This window comes from Panthera leo, chromosome B4 (genome assembly GCF_018350215.1).
Source record: "Panthera leo isolate Ple1 chromosome B4, P.leo_Ple1_pat1.1, whole genome shotgun sequence".
NCBI classification, from domain to species: Eukaryota; Metazoa; Chordata; class Mammalia; order Carnivora; family Felidae; genus Panthera; species Panthera leo.
In genome coordinates, this window is record NC_056685.1 from 101,661,196 (window position 1) to 101,681,317 (window position 20,122).

The following is a 20,122-nucleotide window of genomic DNA, read 5'->3' on the forward strand; positions in this document are numbered from 1 at the left end:
ATATATTTGTGAATATGTTTTCATAGTATGTGGCTTGTCTATTAAATGTATTGTTTCCTTGAAAGGGATTTTTAATATTGATGAATTTTAATTTGTCAGTATTTTCCTTTAACAGTTATTAGTTTGTTCTAAGAAGCTAGAAACTCTTTATTGTTCTGTATTTAAGTCCTTTGACAGATGTATGAATTATAAATGACTTCTCTTAACTTGTGATCTGACTTTTCCCTCTTTTAATAATGTTTTTTGATGATCAGAAGTTCTTAATTTAATGAAGTCCACTTTGTCAGTCTTCCCATTACTGATTAGCATTTTCTATACTCCATTTGAGAATTTTTTGCCTACCTCAAGGTGATGAAGATATTCTCCTATGCTTCGCTCCAGAAGTTTTGCTGTTTTTCCTTTCACATTTAGGTCTATCATCTATTTCCAGTTATCCAATTAGATAAGTATCTAATTGATTTCACATCATTTGTTGAAAATAAATCCTTCCCTCCCTGAATTAATGATGTGTCTTTGTTACAAATTAGGTGATTCTCTCTATATACATATGAGTGTTTCTGGACTCTACTTTCAGTTCTGTTAGACTATTCTAACTAAAAAAATGTACTAAAAATGACATTATGAATATTATAAATATGAAGCTTTATAAGTTTCATACTGAGTAGTATAAGCCTTCCAACTGTTGGAAGGTAGTAAACCTGTTGAACTTGCAGAATTTCACAGAAACTAGAGTTGCATATAAATTTTTAATTAGCTTGCCAATTTACATTAGAATTAGTATTGAATTGGATCTATAAATCAATATGGGACAAATCGAAATCTTAATATTTACTCCTCCAATACAAGAGTATGGTACACTTTTTTCCATTTATTTAGATTTCATTAAATTTTTCTTAGCAATATAGAATCAATGTAGAGATTATACACATATTTTATCAGATTTATTTTTAGGTGTTTAATATCCCTGGATGATATCATAAATGATATCATATTAAATACAATTTCTAATTATTTTTTAAAAAATTTTTAAATGTTTACTTATTTTGAGAGTGAGAACAAGTAGGGGACAACAGAGAGAGAGGGAGAGAGAGAATCCTGAGCAGGGTCCTCAAGGCCAACTCAGAGCCCAATGTAGGGTTTGATCCCCAAATCATGAGGTCATTACCTGAGCCAATATCAAGAGTCGGATGCTTTAACCAACTGCACCCAGGTGCCCCTAATTGTGTTTTTTGAATTAATTGTTTCTTATGTAGAAATTTTTTATATTGACCATTTATCTAGAAAACTAGATAATAGTTTTTATTCTAAGACTGTTGGCATATAGAAACATACAAATTGCAAATAATGACATTAATTTCTGTATTTTATATATAACTTGGACACAGTCCTGTGTCACTGTGTCAAGGTGCAAGCTCTGTTTTCCCGAAACTTGCATGTATGATACCAAAATAGAGTTGGTCCAGAGGTATTGTGTGACATAGGAAAGACAGACATAAAGCTGTATTATTCACTGAAGATTCATATGCTCAGATATGGTATCAGACAAAATCTGACAGATGCATAACAGAAATATCTTGTTTTTAGTTTGTCCTTGCATGTCTAGTTTTTGCCCCCCATAACACTCATAGACCCATAACCAGACCATTGGTACTGAACCTACAGAAATAAGTAAACAGGAAACAACATTCCATAAGCTTCAATGGTTAAATCCCTGTTAAACCTTAAGCTTGTAATTATAAAGGATAAACAACTTAAACCTCTAACAACGTTGCAAAGAGCAAACAAACAACAACAAAATATTGTAAGGCATTCAGAAGAAAGATACTTTTAGTGAAAGGATATGAAATAAATTTGTACATTATGATGGGTTCCCTGGAAAATCTCAAAATTGAGGCTTGAGGTAGTATGTAAGGAAATATTTGTTTTAGGTAATTATTTAAGGAAAAAACAGTATAATTAAACTATAAACATATTTAAAAATTAAATGTCAGCTTCTGGGGATATTAACAATATGGATTGATTTGTCATTTTTTTTTTTATTTTAGCACTATTCACTATGTGGGTTGCAAACAGATACAATTCTACAAAACTTTAAAGTACAATACAAAAAACAAAATTTTGCATGTTAAGTTTGAGATTAAATACATCTATTTTAATTGAGATTGAGCAAAAAATCCAGCTCATTTTTCCAATGTTTTGAAAACTCATCAGTTTAACTGAAGGTATAAACACATGAATTGTTGAGAAACCCATACTTAAGCAGGAAAATCAAGACATTTTGAAAAGAATAAAACAATTATAAGCAATAATCATTGAATAGATGGTATGACGTTTTTAATTCCTTCAGCATGAATGTTTATATTAGACCTGTCAAAATGTTCAGCCTTATTTTGATAAAAGGCCTAAGAATGTTACATCTTGTAGACACATCATTTAAGAAATCAAATCATGGAAATGTCACTTGTATATACTTGAGTTTTTACTACACTCTCTTACAAACAAATAACTAATATAGCCTTAGGAAAAGGCAGCACAGAAAGTTAATTTCCCAAACTGTAGGTCAATTGAAGCTTGCTTGAATTACCATTATTTACTGGCGTATTGGTACCTGGTTTCTGAATTTCTCATTGACTTCCAAATCAATTCCAAAGTCCTCTGATCTGTTAGACACGCACAGAATCTGCTCTCCATCTCCTCAATACCACAGATGTCAAATTCTTATTCCAATCTATTCCACCATAGGTCTTTCATCTCATGGAAAAAAACTTTTCTGATCATTGAATTAAAATGGTTACCTTTGCCTGGTTGCTCCAAATTCAGTTCATTCTTACTGGCATACCCTGAACCTAGTTCTAGGGTATAATCCATTCTAGATTTGCCTGACATCAGTGCATGCTCTGACATTACCAACGCAGACAATTCAGAGGGAGAACAGGTGAAGAAATAGACACAGCAACTACAAAAACAGGTTACACTCTCTATTACCCTTAATTGCCCTGTAATGGTTAGCAGGCCTTTTAACAATCTGGCCCTCAATTTTGCTGTCTGTTAAGAGGAAACAATGGAATGATCTCTGAGGGCTATGAGATTAGGTAAGATGATATGGGTAAAAATACTACAGAAAGATAAAAGTATTGGCATTATAAAATAGGCTGATTTTGAAAGTATCTTTCTAATATTCTGAGATAGGGCTGATTTCCTTTAGAAACAGTATTAAAAGTGGTGATGAGGAACACTTAATATGGCATGATTCTTACTAAACTTTGAGCATAAAATAGATTATATAGAATCTTGTGAATTCCCCAGAGGAATATTTGGACAGTGTTTACATTTAAAATATATATTTTATCTATATCTATATCTCTATAGAGATATAGATATCTATAGATATATAGATATATCTAGATATCTATATCTCTATAGATATAGATATCTATATATCTACAGATATATACTGAATTCTAAACAACTGCATTGCAAACAAACTTTTCATTGATTGCTTATAAGTAAAGATATCTCTTAATGGTATTCTTGATATGAAATTAAGATCTAAGGAATTGTTTAAGCAGGGTTAAATTTGTTGAGATATCAGTGTTCTTGCTTATTCCCTTGTTAAACATTTTATGCTAGAGTAATGGTACAAATGGCAAGAGACTTTTTCTTTCTTATTCCTCTATACGAATCCGATCACAAATAACTATCTCTATAGTTGTGGGTAGGTGATTTAATCTCTTTGGACAAACTTTTTTCCACGTAAGTTGAGTGAACCAGTTGAGCTATGATTTGCTATATGTTCAGTTAAATAGAAATCCTCCCTCTGATTTCAAAGGGAATTAATAAAAAAATTAATGTTGCTCTTTTAGCAACTTGTTTTCACCACACTATATTCCTTATATAATAGACTATTTGAAAAATATATCATTTGTTTTCTTTCTAAGACCTTTAGCTAACATCAGCTCAAACTGCTTTTATTTTGCCCTTGAGATAGATTCACGTAAATAATATTTTCCTTGCTAACCTCAATAGCCTGACACAGTATATTACTTTTTGAGTCACTGTCTTCCTTTTCATTTCCAATATTTTCTTCGCCATAACTTTAAGAAAAGGCTTTTGTAAAGCCACATTGAATACTGCTAGCTCTTTATTTTCTTTTCTTTGGAAATTGTGAAGTATTATAGTTCAATTATGGGGCTCTTACTCTCTGCCCCAGAGACTTGGTTCCCATCTGTATTCATCATTTTCCCTTGCTCGATTGTAGATCCTCTTTATGTAACATTGCGGGTGTCCAGTTTAAAAATGCATGTGGCTAATTTCTCTTTATCTAATTCGGGTACAGAGAGCCCTGAGGTGTTTTCCTTACCAGTCGGCTATCAAACTATTAGCAGTGCTGCCAGGCCAAATAATCCTGAGAAAAAGGAGCGGAAGGGAAACCAGGATGGAGAGCCTCTCGATCTTTAAGTGCCACTAAAACAAGCGTATGGGGGCGCCAGGGTGGCTCAGTCGGTTAAGTGTCCAACTTTGGCTCAGGTCATGATCTCACTGTTCGAGGGTTTGAGACCCGCATCTGGCTCTGTATTGACAGCACAAAGCCTGCTTCAGATCCTGTTTCTCTCTCTCTCTCTCTCTTTCTCTCTCTCTCTCTCTCTCTCTCTCTCTCTCTCTCTCTGCCCCTCCCCTGCTTGCATGGTCTCTCTCTGTCTCCCCAAAATAAATATTAAAAAATAAAAAGAAGTGGATGGCTTCACTTGGTTGCTAGAAAACAATAACACAACGAGTTTTTTAGCACTAGAATTAATTCTTCTTAATTTTAAAAAGTAAGATAAATTAATTTTTAATGAAAAAACAGTACTTAGGTACACATTCTCTAAAAATTATTCACTTCCTAAAGATTGTACATAAAACATCAATAATTATCTGGCATATGTTAGACTATAAACAGGTTCTTATAACATGGATTAATTTTCCTCTAACTTAATTGTTCACAGATGAAGAGTGTACTCCTCACTATTGGCTTAAATGAACTGTATGATGGGAGGAAATCCAATCTAGAAATTAGTAATCTAAAAAAAAAAAGGAACAGTAGCAGCAGTGATAATAATGACAATAATAATGGCTAATATCATTAAGTCCTTGATATGTGCTTGGAACTAGCATTTTATGTGCACTTTAATTTATTCCCACAAAAAACTTAAGGATATATGTTATATTGTTCTGTATCAATTATAGATGAGAAAAGGGAGGCTGGGAGGGGTTTTGTACATTTTCAAGATCATACAATTAGTGGTAAAGCTGGAACTCCATCCAAATTCTTGCCCCAGAAAACATATTTAATCAATTCTCTATTTTAGGAAGAAGGGAAAACAAAAGATCTGTATCTTGAAAGGCAATGGCAGAAAATGTATAGGTATAACATAATAAAAAAATTAGATAGAAATCTGTAAAACAATAGGCAAAATTTAGAAATTTATTTTTCCATTTTCTCACAATCAAAATGATACTTCTGAATAGATTGTACCAGACCACTAATGTGGTTATTAAAGGTATAATGTTTGATGATATGTGAACATTTGATGGAACCGGTAGTACCACGGACCAACTAGTATAAGTAAGCCTTTCCACCAACCTGGAGAATTTTCTTGGTACCTCTCTTATGTATCATTTCTGTGGTCTACAGAAAGCCTTGGCTAGGTTTCCACTTAATGAATTTCTAGTTTCTAAAGTCTCTAATTCCCACTCTTGCCATAAGACACACTTTTCTCCTCAGTGCCCTGATCCAATTTAGTTTCTATTCTGATCCAGTAGCCTCAAATAGATGGCAAAGGGAACATTAAAGTAGTAAATAAATGAATCCATTGAAAAAGGATAAAGAAAATGATGACAATGAGATCTTAATCAGAACAAAAAATGTGAGGGAAAAAATGAGCAACGTATTTTTTTTAAAACAAAGAATGGAGAAGCAAAACATTAAGCAAAATGGATTGAAACACTTCTGAGACTAGCGATTATTTTTTAATACCATACATAGAGGCGGGGCGCTTGGGTGGCTTAGTGGGTTAAGGGTCCGAGTTCAGCTCAGGTCATGATCTTGCAGTCTGTGAGTTCGAGCCCTGTGTCAGGCTCTGTGCTGACAGCTCAGAGCCTAAAGCCTGAGCTTTACATTCTGTGTCTCCCTCTCTCTCTGCGCCTCCCCTGCTCCTGCTCTGTCTCAAAAATAAATAAAAACATAAAAAAAATACACAGGGGATAAATTAAATTTCAGTAGCGTAGATACTCTAGATTAAAAAGTACCTGAGAAATGAAATAAAGAGAGAAGAAAGACAAATGACCTGATCTTACTTTTAATGGAGGTAGGTTTGCTATAAAGGGTAAAGAGGTGATATCCACTGATAGATAAACCCAGTAGCACCTGGTGGAGGTCTCCAGCCTATTCCCAGACTTTTAGGAGAACATACAGAGACAGAATACAAATCTTAGTCTTGCAAAAACTAGATTTACTTACATACAGTATGTAAATAGAATCTTCTTTATATTCACAAATAGAAATGCTATTAATTGTAAATTTGAAATATGAATAAAATCCATTTCTTGTTAGCCAACAGTCCCCTTCAAGGAACTTGGGTTACAAACATCTAAAGCCATTTACAACTGAGAGAGAAAGTTTGTTGGGTAGCACGTGAGGTAAAGAGGAAGACAGGATGAGAAATTGGCTAAAATGTTGATAGGGCCAAAGCCTGGAACAGGAATATCTAATCTGGACTCATAGTCTATTTACTAATTTCTTCTCACATTAGTTTACTTGTTTCTCCATGCAGCTATTAAAATCATATAGTTTTAAATAAATGAGGTCTAGAAATTGTGCTGGGAGTATTTTTAGAATAAAGTTTTCTTTGGATATTAGGATCCTCTCATACAAAGACATTCATTGGGAAACAATATTAAAGAGATAATTGATTTTTTTTTCTTTCTCCTCCTCCCCTCTTCTCTCCATTTTCACTTTCATCAAACTCTTAAAATTGATTTTAAATTAACATATATCCTCCAACTATGAAACTATTCTAAAATATGACTTGAGACATAGTTTAGCAAAATGGAAGACAAATATTTCCATAATGTTGCAACTTTGCCAAATACACAAGTATCTGTCATTAAAAGCAATCGTAACAGGGTTGTCTTCTCTTCCCCTACACTTAGAATAAGGATCTTAATCTTAAACATCACATAAATAGGAGAGATTTAATTAAAACCTCAAGAAATGTGTTACTGTTAATTGAATTCTTGCTACAGTTACCTTTGCAAACCCATGTTAATGAAACTCCAGTTCAAAGTGGATGGGTTTGGGGAATTCAGACAGCTCTTTATTTCCTTACCTGAGATGCCATGATACTCTCGTCAGCCAAATACCCAGTTAGGAGAGTTCTCATTTGTAGCTATTGATCAAGTTTACACAAACTGTTAGGATTTCTAAACAAAACGAATCAGAGGTTCAAAGGCCATAAAGCAAGGTCATTGAGTGAGAAAGGGAAACACTTCTTTGCATTTTGCAAGCCTTTCACCTGTAGAGCAGAGAATGGACTAGCTCCTACCTGAAGCTAGGGTCCGCTCCGCCCCTCACCTAGCTCCCCCTCCCTTGTCCCTTCCCCCACCGGCGGAACGTCCCCCGTTCGGTATCTCTCGGTATTACCAAGCTATAAATTGCCTTAGAGCTTAGAGACAATCAGGTCAGCACTGCTCTCACAAGGGAAAAGCTTCTTACTTCCGAGCAGAACCGTTCAGGGGAACAAGAGGAAGGAGGGAGGGAACCGGTGCCTTCGTCGTCACTGGGCTGGCGAAGGGTGGAGCGAGAGATGGGGGAGGGGACGGACAGAAACTGCATCCGCAGCGGGGTCGCACTTGAGCCCAGTCTACAAACTTCGAGGTGGCTGCAGTGGAAACTCCCGGTGCGCTCTCCACTGCCTGGCAGCTGCCGGGTGGAGTCGCGCTCCCGGCCCCACCTATGGGACGGAGCTTCCCCAGCAGCGCGGGGCGCCGCACCCTTCAGGAAAAGTCTCCAGGCATCTAGCAAGACTCCGGTCATTCTACCCACCACTTCCACCCCAGAAAACCCCTGCAGGATACTCTCATTAGCCTCCGAGAGCCCAGAGGACCGCCTCCCTGTGGCTCAGTTTGAGGACACTCGTGCAGATCCTTTCCTATCCCCGCCCTGCTCTGCTTTCACAACTCTGCTGGGTCAAATGGCCAAAGACAAACTTCTGCCTCTCCTTCCCCGCTCCCACCTTAAAAAACAAAAAAACAAAAAACAAAAGAAAAAAAAAAAAAAACCACAGTCTGCGAACCCACACGCTTCGGAACTCCTAGCGTGCTGTTGCAGTCTGGGCATGCTCAGTATCAGGGCAGGTTTTGATTGAAAGTTAAAAAAAAGAAAGAAAGGGAAAAAGCTTTGTATTATGCCGTCTCCTTCTCTTGTGCATAGGGCTGGCTGAACAGGTTGCAGGGCATCCCTGCGCCTCCCCAAGGGGCTTATCGGGTGCCCTTGATTGCATCTCCTTGGGATCTATCCCTCTCTTAGTTCACCCCCACCCCCAGCGCTCCCGAACCTCCCTCTCCTGGTTCCTGTCCGCTGTGGGGATGGAGAGACACTAACAGAACTGGGATGGGCAATGTTGGCTGAGCGGATCCACCTATTATTAGTGGGCCCGGATTGGCTCCTTGCAGCAGCGTACCGAGGTGGAACCAATCAGGCGGTCGGGGCTGGGAGGTGATGGGCGGCCGCCTCCTCACTGGAGGGATTCCTGGAGAAGCTGCAGTGTGGGGATGCTCTAGACCAAGTACTGCCCTCCGTGTCTTTCTACCTCCTCTTCCTGCGGCGGCGGCAGCCCAGCACTTAGCGGCGGCAACTTGAGGCTGCACCCGGGGCGAGCCCCCAGGGTGGTGCTCCACTGAGAGTGGGGCTCAGCGCCCCGAAGGGGTGTGTGTAGGGTGGGGTGGCCAGCTGGGACCAGCTGGTGGCCCTGAAAAACCTCCCACACACCCACACCCACACACCCCTTTTGTGTTGCAGGCTGCCCCTCCAAGAGCAGAGGCAGCGAGAGGACGCGTGTGTCTTGCACAGGTCCACGCGGGGAGAGCGGTGGGGACGGAGACCGGCACCACCTTCTGGTCCTCCCTCCAGGTAAGACAGCGAGACTGGAAGCGTGGCCACCTCGGAGGTGCCCGTTGGCTTGAATTCGCCCGCAAGATTTTGCTCTCGGTACACTTGGGTTTTGGTCGTGGGAGGCTGCGACCTGGGGAGGGAGCCCCGGGTGGCCTATTGTGAGAAATATAATGAGCCACATGTACATCTCCTGGAAAAGCACTTTGCCCAGCGCCCGTGATTCAGAGCCTGGAGTTGATGTTGGGCATCCCCCATCTTCTTGCTGCCTCTTTCCTTCTCATTCTTTCTTCTCCGTCCCCCACCCCCAATCTCCATCTCTCACCTCCCCCGCCCCTTGCTCAACCTCTCTCTCTCTCTCTCTCTCTCTCATCTTCAACCTCCTCCCATCCTAAGAACGCACAGGGTTTCTTTCTCTTCCTGGAAACTATTGTCCTTTCTCAGAAGAAAGAGGGGGTTGAAGAAAGGAGAAAGATTTCTTTTGCCCTGGGGGGGGGGGGGTGGGGGGGGAGGAAAACAAGATAGAATACAATCTCTGCAAAAATTAGAGTACAGAAAGCAATTAAACTGAATAAAGGGAGGAGACAAGCCATCCAGCCCGGGCTGTCAGAGAAGGGAAGCTTCAAGTTTGACTTGATCTCCTCTTTACAAGAGGCTGTGTCTCTTATTTGATTCCTTCAAATGAAACAAAAATAAACCACTGCTTTAACCCACTTTCAACTGCTTAATTGCTGTTGCTTTTAACCATGTGCTAACCAAGTGCTAACCATCTGACTTTTCCTGTTCCCATCCGTCCTGTGGGGCTATTTCGTATTGCCCATCAGCAGTAATATCTGAACCTTGAGGGGTTTCTCATATGAAGAAACAAAATTTTTTTTAAACAGAGTCTTACCTTTCTGAGGTTCTCTGGTATGGCCTTTATGTTGGGGGGGGGGGACAAAAAAGAAGTAAAGTTTCAAGACATTTGTAAGTAACACCAGTGTTATCAGGAGGTTTGGATTTCTCTTTTGAGAAAGCTAATCTTCTAGTTAGTTTTGTGTACATGTTAGTTTTCACTTTATTAAATATTAACCCTTTGGTGAAATCAACCATTTCAGGTTGGTGTTAAAGCTAATTTTGTGTATGAATTGCCAGTTCATTCTACCATTCACTATGCTGTGCATTTGATTGCCTAGATATCGTACTCATGCCTTGCCTTATTTTTTTTTAATGAGAATATTTAGTGAATGTAAACATGGCTGGTGTTCATGCAATTTCAGTACCCCATTTGGAAGGCACACGGGCGCTCAGCTGGCCAAGAATCCTCTCGTACTGGAACAAAGTTTAGAAAGTAATGGTAGGAAGATAGGCTGGAATTTTAAAAACCTTAAGGGGAAAATTATTTTTGTTGTCATGTCCTATTATGAGAAAGAGAAGGACAGCAAAACAACTGTGTTCCCTGCTGCCTGCACAATAGGTCAAGTAAAAGGTACTTGTTGGACAGAGCCTTGACAGCAGCTTCAGCAATTTCTAATTCCCTCATCAATGATATAAGCTTTCCTTTCCTTTTATTCATCAGAGACAGCTAAGTGATTATTGTCAGATGGGAGGAGGTAGAGAGAAGTGCCTAGCTGAATGTAATGGGGAAAGCATTCCAAGTGGGTCCTGCATGAACGCAGAGAAGCCAGCAGATGTTAGTGTCCAGATGACTCCTTTCCTTTGATTTATCAGGGGAAATGCCAACTCTCATGTTTTGTTCTATTTGCACACTTGGGGTAAAAAAAGGCAATCTTCTTTCTAACTCTGTCTGGTCTTCCACACTAATTTCTGGACCCCAGAAAGTATTTTTTTTAAACCACATATCTTTAGTGTATAAGTTTATACACTGACTTAGAAAGGAGCTGGTTTCATTTACTATCAATGTAATGTATATTTTCTAAACCATTTTCCATTTGAGGCACTTATCTTTCCTATCTAAGTAGAATTAGCTAGAGTCACAAAAACAAGATCTTCTGTCTAGAGCTTTCGGCATTTAAATGCCTTGTTGTTGTTGTTGTTGTTGTTTTTTTAATGTAGTATCTCTGTTGAAAGCTAACTGATTTTAGAGGTGCCACCTTTTAGGTACAAGGACAAAAGGACAGTAGCTTAATTGCCTTATATGTGTACAACTGAATTAACAAGTTTATACATCAAAAGACGTACAAAACAGAAGCCCAATTACTGCCCGTGCAAGCAAATTAAGATTTTGTTTATTTCTCCACTGTCTTAGGGAAGGTAAAAGTTTGTGCTTGATTTGTGAAATTTATTTTCGTGTATCTTTACAAATGTTAATTATAGCAATTACCTGTAGGAGAGATGCATATGAGTAGTTTTTCACATACTTCTGAAAAATTAAGCCTTTATATTCTAGAAGTCAGAACTAATTCCAATATATAGTGAGTGGATTGAGAGGAGACTTTAAATGATACATTTTAGGAAAGTATTCCCACAAAATGTTCTAATGTGACAATTTCATATAATCTTCACATTTCCTCCTTTAAAAAGAATATCTTAGTAAATCCTCATCATGTTTTAGAGCAAACATGGCAATTAGATTTTAAGGTATTTTTATCAGAAATGAAGACTGCTACTATACACAGGAATCCTAAAATACTAATTCCATAAAATACCATTCAATCTCAGTAGTTGCAGAGTACTTTTATGCTTCATTTCATAATGGAGAATATTATTCTATTTGGTTAAATTATCAGATAGCTCTAATGAAGAAATATGAAAATGGATAACATGGTATTTACATGATAAGATTTTCAGATTAGGCTTGATGCTAACTGAAAATAAAACTAGAATATAGTAGCTTGTTTTAAATGATAGTTGCAAGATGAAATGGAAGTTTAATAAATAAAATGCAGAATGTGTTAGATATCTGAAAGTTAATTTGAACTTCCCATTAACCTAACAACATCATGGACATGATACCAATTCATATCTTTTGAGGCTAGTTTATTAAATCAATTTAAAGAAATTCCCCAAACAGGTTTTTAGAACCATCTAATCTAAAGAATTCGACTCAAGACGGACAATTTTATGAGCCTGAAATACTTATAGCTCTTATGATTTCCAGTTTGTGCAACAGCCGGGAAGAGATATCATTAATGCCAAATTGGAACATAACATTCCTTTTTCTAATGGTAGTGATTAGATGATTTAGGGGAGGGAAAGCAGAAATAAAACATTTTCATTACATAAGGGAGTAAATTTAGTCTGATATTACAAAAAGCCAAGACCAAAGTTTGACTTTCTGCCATAACATAATGTAGGTATGGGTCCTGCAAGTGTTTTGCTAAACAATAATGCTTTCTAAAATTAAATGTCTGCTGTACTTGTGGATTTTTAAATTTTTTCAATGATTTGCTTGTCACAAATACATCCGTATCAAAAGTTTAGTGGATCAGAGATGCTTTTTAGCTGAATTTGTTTTCCATTGAAATTGGCTAAAGCTATTTAAACTGGAACAAAGTATATAGCAGTCTAAATTCATAAGTAATTAGCATTTAGGGATGTGTGTGTGTGTGTGTATGTGTATACACACAGATGTAACACACACATGTGTATACTTTTTAAATTATGTAACTTTTTCTAAAAGGATTAGAGATTAATGGACAGTATCAACTAATCTGCTGAAGCTAGGGACCACTGTAAAAAGGACCCTTCAAAAATAACAGTGACTTGGGGATGCTTTTAATGGTTCTTTGGTTGAAAGCCTATTATACCCAGAGGCAAAATTAATGGGGGTCTAGATCTTTCCCTTTAGACAGCTTTTCTATGGCTTTGGGAAGAAGTTATTGTTCATATGAGTCATGGATTTAAAAAAAAAAATCAGTACAGGAAGATGCACTTCTATATACAGGTGACAAACCAAAATCATATTTTCATATAATGTAGGGATAAACTTTCTGTTTTTCTAAGGCTTGTATCAGGTGGTTTTTTTCAACATTTGCATAAAGCTAAACTTGTTCTGAATCTTTTACATAACTGTATGACATGGTTATTGCTTTTTTCAGGTAAGGGGGAGTGGTTTGGTGTCTTTAACAATCACTCAAGGAATGATCACTATTTTTTCATAATATTTTTGAACTTGATTTGAACATCTCCATTAAGTGTGGCCATTTTTTTTTAGAGCAGGCATTTATTTTCTCTAATGAGAAGAAAACAGCATGTTTCCTTTAACTTCCTTGTCACTTTAAGAGTTCTTGAAGAGCTGCTTTTATATTGACTGTAAGATAAATTATGCTAGCAGGGCATATGGACGTCTCTCTACTCACATGGGTTAGTAATAGGAAAATAAACTTATTTTAAATTATACTGCAAATACGTTAACGCTATCTATTGCAAGTAAGAAAGTATGCTGTCCTTTCTTGCACCTATGAATAAAACGTGAGCCTTTAACTGTTTTATTTAAAAAAACCTATTATTTTAAAGTGTACAATGAGAATCTATGTTGTCAAGAGTAAGCACTGGAGATGCTCTTTGTACAGTTTTAAATATAAATGTAGAGGTCCTGTTGCAAAGAAGCCCGCCTTTAAAATATGTTCCTTAATTTAAAAGCAATATTTAAGAAAGTTCTAAAACAAATTAAAGCCCAATTTAGAAAAAAGTAGCACATTTATGATAGTAGTAGAGATGAATTTTCTGCCACATCTTTGAAAAATGAGAAGCAGATTAAAAATTATTTCTCTAATTTCTATAATTTTTATGTTTGGTTTTATCGTAAATTTTAATTGTGTGGAACTAGTTTTTGTTCTCTCTGTGTTTGTTTTGTCTCTACAATGCTCAGTGCTTAGAAGGCTATGTGGCATGCTGGTTCCCATAATTTACCAGTAATATAAACGAGGGGAGGTTAGAGTTCATCTTTTTTTGGTTATTGCTATTGTGGAAATAGAAAGAAAAAAATACTGGTCATTCCTATACTGGTCTCACATGTAGTATGTTGAGCATACTAATTATACACATAGGGAATAATTTTGTTAAAGAGGAGCTCTGAAACATTGTAAGGCAGATGAAGATAACAAATGCCTTTTATTTCTTAGCTGTTTGTACAAAATGGGAGCTAGAAAATTTCCATGCAAAGAATGGCCCTTTTCAGCTAGTATAAGAATCTGGTAAAACTCTTTTCCTAACAGCCTGTAAGACGACATTTGATCACACATACCAGACAAGAACTCTGCCGGAACATCCCCAAATACTGTGCGTAAGACATTTAGCCAAGTGCCTCAGTCAGGAATTTATTTTTGGTTGAAATATCCAATTAATCAAATCCAGGGTTGGTACTAAAATGTGGGTCTTATCTCACCCCCGTGCACCTATTGTGAAATGCAGCTTTGCTTCTCATCCTAAACAGCATAGAGTTCATATAATTATGATGTTTTGCCAAAGGATATCCTGAGTAAAAGGAGTTGTGTGTTTTTTTCTTCAATTAGTAAATGTTGTCTTTTTTTTCATAAACAATTCAACTAGTTAAGGATAACATGCACATAGGCACTTAAACACAAATAGAATCACAGAGTTATTTAAATGTAGAACATTCTTATGCTACAATTGCTTAAATAAGACACACTATCTCTTGTCCTCCTCTCACATCCCCTCTGACTACAAGCATCTTTTCACATTAGGAATTAGACAAGCCCAACCCACACCTCTGATGAGAATTCCCTGGGTGTGGCCTCCAGAGGGCAGCCTCTTGTTTTTACGGAGGTCCATTTCCTCTCTGGGCCAGCCTTGCTGCCCAGACCTCACTCTTGCTGGGAAGCAGGTAATTGGATTTACTAATTGCTACTTAGAGATTTGTGGGCATATTTTCATCAACCTGAAGGCAAAAACACATGGAATACTCAGACGAAACATACACAGCCATACCAAAGTTAGCACTAACACTTTTAAAATGTGATGTTGGTCCATGTTTTTATGATAATTGTTTTTTTTTTTTTTTAAAGGCTTTATTTCATGGAATTTGTTCTGATTACTCACAGATGATGAGATTGTTAGACATTGAGTGAATCAATGTAACTTTTTGTACTTATTAATACCCGTGGATAAAGCTGAAATAATTGGTAAAAAGAATTTCAGATCCTTGGGTCGGCTTGGGTACTTCCAAAATACACCTGTGTCTTGTTATGGAACCCTTAAAATTTTACATAACTCACCTTTATTGTCACTGAAAATTGAGAACTGGTTTGCTTTTCTATGGACTCTTTGGATATTACTGTGAAACACCACAAAGGGTTGCTTTTAAGACAGATTATTAATAATCTGTTTTCTGACCTAATTTTATGTGAGAGGTACTGTAAATATGAACAACAGTATAGCATCACGGCAACAGACTAGACTCCCAAAAATGTCAATTTCTAACTGTGTGCTCGTGCTCTCTCCTTCAGAAGGAGAAAGCCAATTGAGTGTATTTTTTTTTCCTCGTGATGTACTGCACCCCAGTATTCTAGCGATATAAACAGTGGGTAGGACCTTGTGCACCACCTGTAAAACAGGGACACTGTGTAATTTTGAGGACAAAAATCATCAAAAAAATTTTCTTAGACAAACAATTTAATGGCCTTTGAAACAAGGAGAAGTGATATAACACAGGTTACCAAGGCCTAATTTAGCTTCTCTCCCAATCAGGGTTTAGGTAGCAGGGTTATTAAGAACAGTTGACACAATTTCTCAGGATAAAGACAAGGTAGCAAAGCATTGAATCTCTTTCTGACTTGGACTGTCTGCCAGACCCTGGTTTACAAGGCTGGCTTTCTGCCTAATCCCCAGCATTTTCATCAGATTTGAGGACTGAATAAAGTGAACCATTGGGTATTAGAGCATATTTCTAGAGCACCAGAATCTCTTCTATAAATAGAATAACATCACCATCCTATTTTAACCAATGTCCAAAATCCAAGAACACACACACGAAAATTTATATATATTTCATACTTGAATATATGTAAATCAGACCACTATATGCCTAAAAATACTTTTATTTATCTGGCTACAGAAATTCTCATGCTGCAAGGGTAGGTAACAACTTGATAGTACATGTATCTATTTTTAGTATTTTTATTAAATTTAAAAAGCCAAGCAATCACCTTGAGATATATCTAATAATTCAAGAAAGTGACATTTCAACAGAAAGCCAACATACTCATAAATTGACCAAAACTGCTCTGCTTTTAAATTGTGAAAACAACACAAGAAGACAAAAAGTACCCTATATGCATGTTTCCTTTTTTTTTTTTTTTAATCAGGAATCATAGATACTTTCTGACACCACAAATGAATATTGATGATAGCGAAGAGCCGACTCCTTCAGGAAAAAGTACAGTAGACCAGTTCTGTTATGGCTTTGAGAATCTGTTTCATGGTTTATATATTGAACACATAGCGACAGTTTTATATCTCTTGACTTCTGGACCTTTAGACCTGTATGCATTGAAGCATATTACCACTCACTGCCAGAGTAGAAGAGATTTGCTCTGCTGTCCAGCTAAGAGTAATATAGTAACTCCCTTGCCTTACCTTGGTTTTCTTCCTTTGCCACCTCTCACCTTCCTACCCTCTCCTTATTCTTCCTTTGCTTTTTTCTATCTTAATGAATTATCTTCCTATAAAATCACTAAGTGGGAGCTTTGTTCTCTAAAGTGCATGATAATCTCTACCACCTGGACTTCCTTTTGTGTCAACAAGCAGGAAATTTAATTCTTAATTTATATACATTTTAAGTTAGCTTTACAAAACAGCTGTATAGATAAATAAGGGAGCAGACTCTTCATTTGTTTATGAAATATGCCATGATTTGTGTGTTTGTTTTTAAGACCTTACATGTGAAGTCTAGCCTATTGGTAATTTCTAGAAAAAATTTGATTACAAAAAGAACAATAGTGTTTGAAAGTCCAAACAAATGGCATATCCTCTTAGGCATTTTTTTTTCTTTTTTCTTTTTCTTTTTCCTATTTTGTTCTTCTAATGATAACAATTAATAAATGTTTTTATGACAGGGATGTAGCCCTGAATTCTTAAAAAATTACATTGCCTTATTTGGTTTTGATGATGGAGAGATTCTCCATTTTACAGATGCAATAAAGCAGACTCAGAAGTTAAGTTACCTACTTGCAATTACACACCCGGGAAGCCTTTATAACTCTCTCCTACCGAATCTTGCTGCCTCAGCATTTAATAAAGAAAAAAAAAGTACGTTTTAAAATTCTCTCAACATATAAGAAGTAGTTTGTCATTCCTTATCAAAATTAAAAACACAAATCTAACATCACTAAATTTGGATATACTCTTTTCATATTGAAAAGGTAGGGAAAGTGTAATATGCAGTCATTAGCTGTGTGACTAAAACTCTGAAATAAGTTGTATTTGTAATTGAAAATGATTCAAGGGACTGTTTTCTAAAATGTAAGAGAAGTCACTAAGCCTGAGTCACTAGGCTCGGTTGGCCCTTAGTCATTGCTATATCACTGCGATAGGAGATGTCATTTCACTTGTTTCCTTATTTGTAAACTATGTAGTCCGAAGCCACCTCCTGGAGGGGCACAGAGATGTGACTGAGATAATGAGTGTTGTAGCTTTAGCCTAGGAGTTCTCCTTACTCCTCTCTCATTACTTCCCTCATTCTCACTCACCCACACAACCTGTGACTGCTTCCTGAGCATAATATTGATGGAAGTCGTTGAATCTGTAGATTCTTTTGTATTCCAAGATGGAGAGAGCTAAGCAGGGGACTTATGCAAGGCCCAATTATTACTCAGTCCTAGTGTGAAGTCTGTCAAATAGCAATTCTTGGTATGAAGAAATAAATACATTTGGACGTGATTAATACACATTGCAATGTGGGCTAACTTAAATGACTGTCTAGTGGATCTGATACAAAAAAGAAGTTTTAATTGGGAAAGACCTAGAGAAACAATGCAAATTAGAACATAGGAGAGGTATTTATGGGGAGTTTTGGACAAATGCAGGGTAATCATATTCTTATGTTTTTACTATGTGTCAGGCACTTTTCTGTGTACTTTCCATGCTTCATTCCATTTAACGTTGCCAACAATCTTAAGAGGTTGATACTAATGTATAAATTTTAAATGAGAAAATTGGGGGAAACGTAACTTGTTAGGGTCATATAACTGTTACATAGTAGGATATGGATTCAAACCCAAGCAGTCTATTCATGGAACCTGTACTCAACCATAAGCAATCATATAGTCATTGAGATCCTCAGTGGAAGAAGGTGAACAAATGGTGACCAGGAAGTAGGGGTGTCTCAAAGAGATCGACGAATCATAGGCAAATTTTGTCCACTTCATAGTTTGAGCCAATATGACCACCACGGTGATGTGATAAAAGTATGAAACATCGAAGTCTTATAGACCTGAGTACAAATACCTACTCTGTCATGGTGAGCTTCAATGAGATTATTTCACTGATAGAGGTTTCATTTCACCAGGAAAGGAACTGTAATAATGTTTGCAAATTGTCTCATACTCAGTGGATGGCAGACCTGACCACCCTGGCCACCCATTTTTATGATTCAGGGACTCTTTTATTTAGAAAAATTCCACCTAACTCAAAATGGTTTAGGAAAGAAAAGGGATTTTAAAGTTCTCATTACCATACATCATCACGTTCAGGATATTCTGGATTTGGTCATAGCTGGAGACGGAAAATCAAACCATATGATTAGGACCAGATCTGTTATCCCTTACTCTCTCCCAGCCTTCCATCTTAGTCCTGCTCTCCTATTCCATTGCTTTATTTAGAGTCAGGCTCTTAGTTTACAGTGGTAGGAATATACCCAATGACTATAGGGTCATTTAAGAAATCTCCATGTAAAGAGAACATCTTTTTTTTGCCAAAAAATTTCAGGATAAGCATGAATGGAACAACTTGGGTCACTTGCCCTGAACCCATGAAATATGTTATTTATCTAGGCTGAGCATTGTGTCATCCCTGGATTTAAAAGTTGGGCACAGCATTACTTAACTAAATAGAGAGTTTTGCTGTTACAAGAAGGAAAATGACTAGATTTAGGGCAGGCAAAAGCAGCCAACATCCAGTTCCCAAGGTCCAGGCCCTGACCTCAGAAAAGATGCCACCTGGCCTTAATGCTGGTGCAGGCTCTTGGAGGACCCCTGCTGTTCCAGGCACTAGTTGGTGGGTCAGGGGAAGATCCAGGGAATTCTAGGGAAAGATCCATTGTAGTTGAGGATGTGGAGAGGAATGACACTGAGAGGCTTAAAGCAATGGCCATTTACCGTTATGGAAACATTCAGTAATTTGACAACAGGTATGACTTTTTCAGGGTGGAAATGCTGAATATCAGAGGTTAAGGGCTGAGTTGAGTTTCATTTAATTCTATTTGGGTCCTTACTTCCTCTTTTTTAATACAGTAGTCAGGTACTTTTAGAACTTGAGGATTCTTAGACTCTAAATTCAGTAGAGCTGAAAGCAGCTGCCCGAAGGTATGTGCAGGGCCAGTTGTGCATAGGTCAATACTTCAAATTGTTGTTTTGTGTGTGCAGCGAGGGGGAGTGGTGATTATTTCAAATTTACAACCACCCTGTTACCCCAACTCCCTATATATTGCTACAGATGCAACAGAATGAACAAAAAATATGATACGTTTTCCTCCCTGCTGTAGCCCAAAATGAACAGGAATTTTTTAGGAATAATGTATTTCTTCAGTAAGTACCAACATGTTGCTATTATAAGCCAAGCACTGTTTTAGATGCTGGGAATGCAGAAGCAATCACAGCAGACAAGTTCCCTGCGTTTAAGGCAGTTTGCATTCTAGGGAAGGATACAGACGATGAAAAGCAACAGCAACAGCAAAACACAACTAAGATAGTTTCAAAAAGTGAGAAATGCTGTTAAATAATAAAACAGAAAAGTAAATGAAACAAAGCAACACTGGGGACTCTGGTGAAGCAAAAAAAAAAAAAATATTTAAGT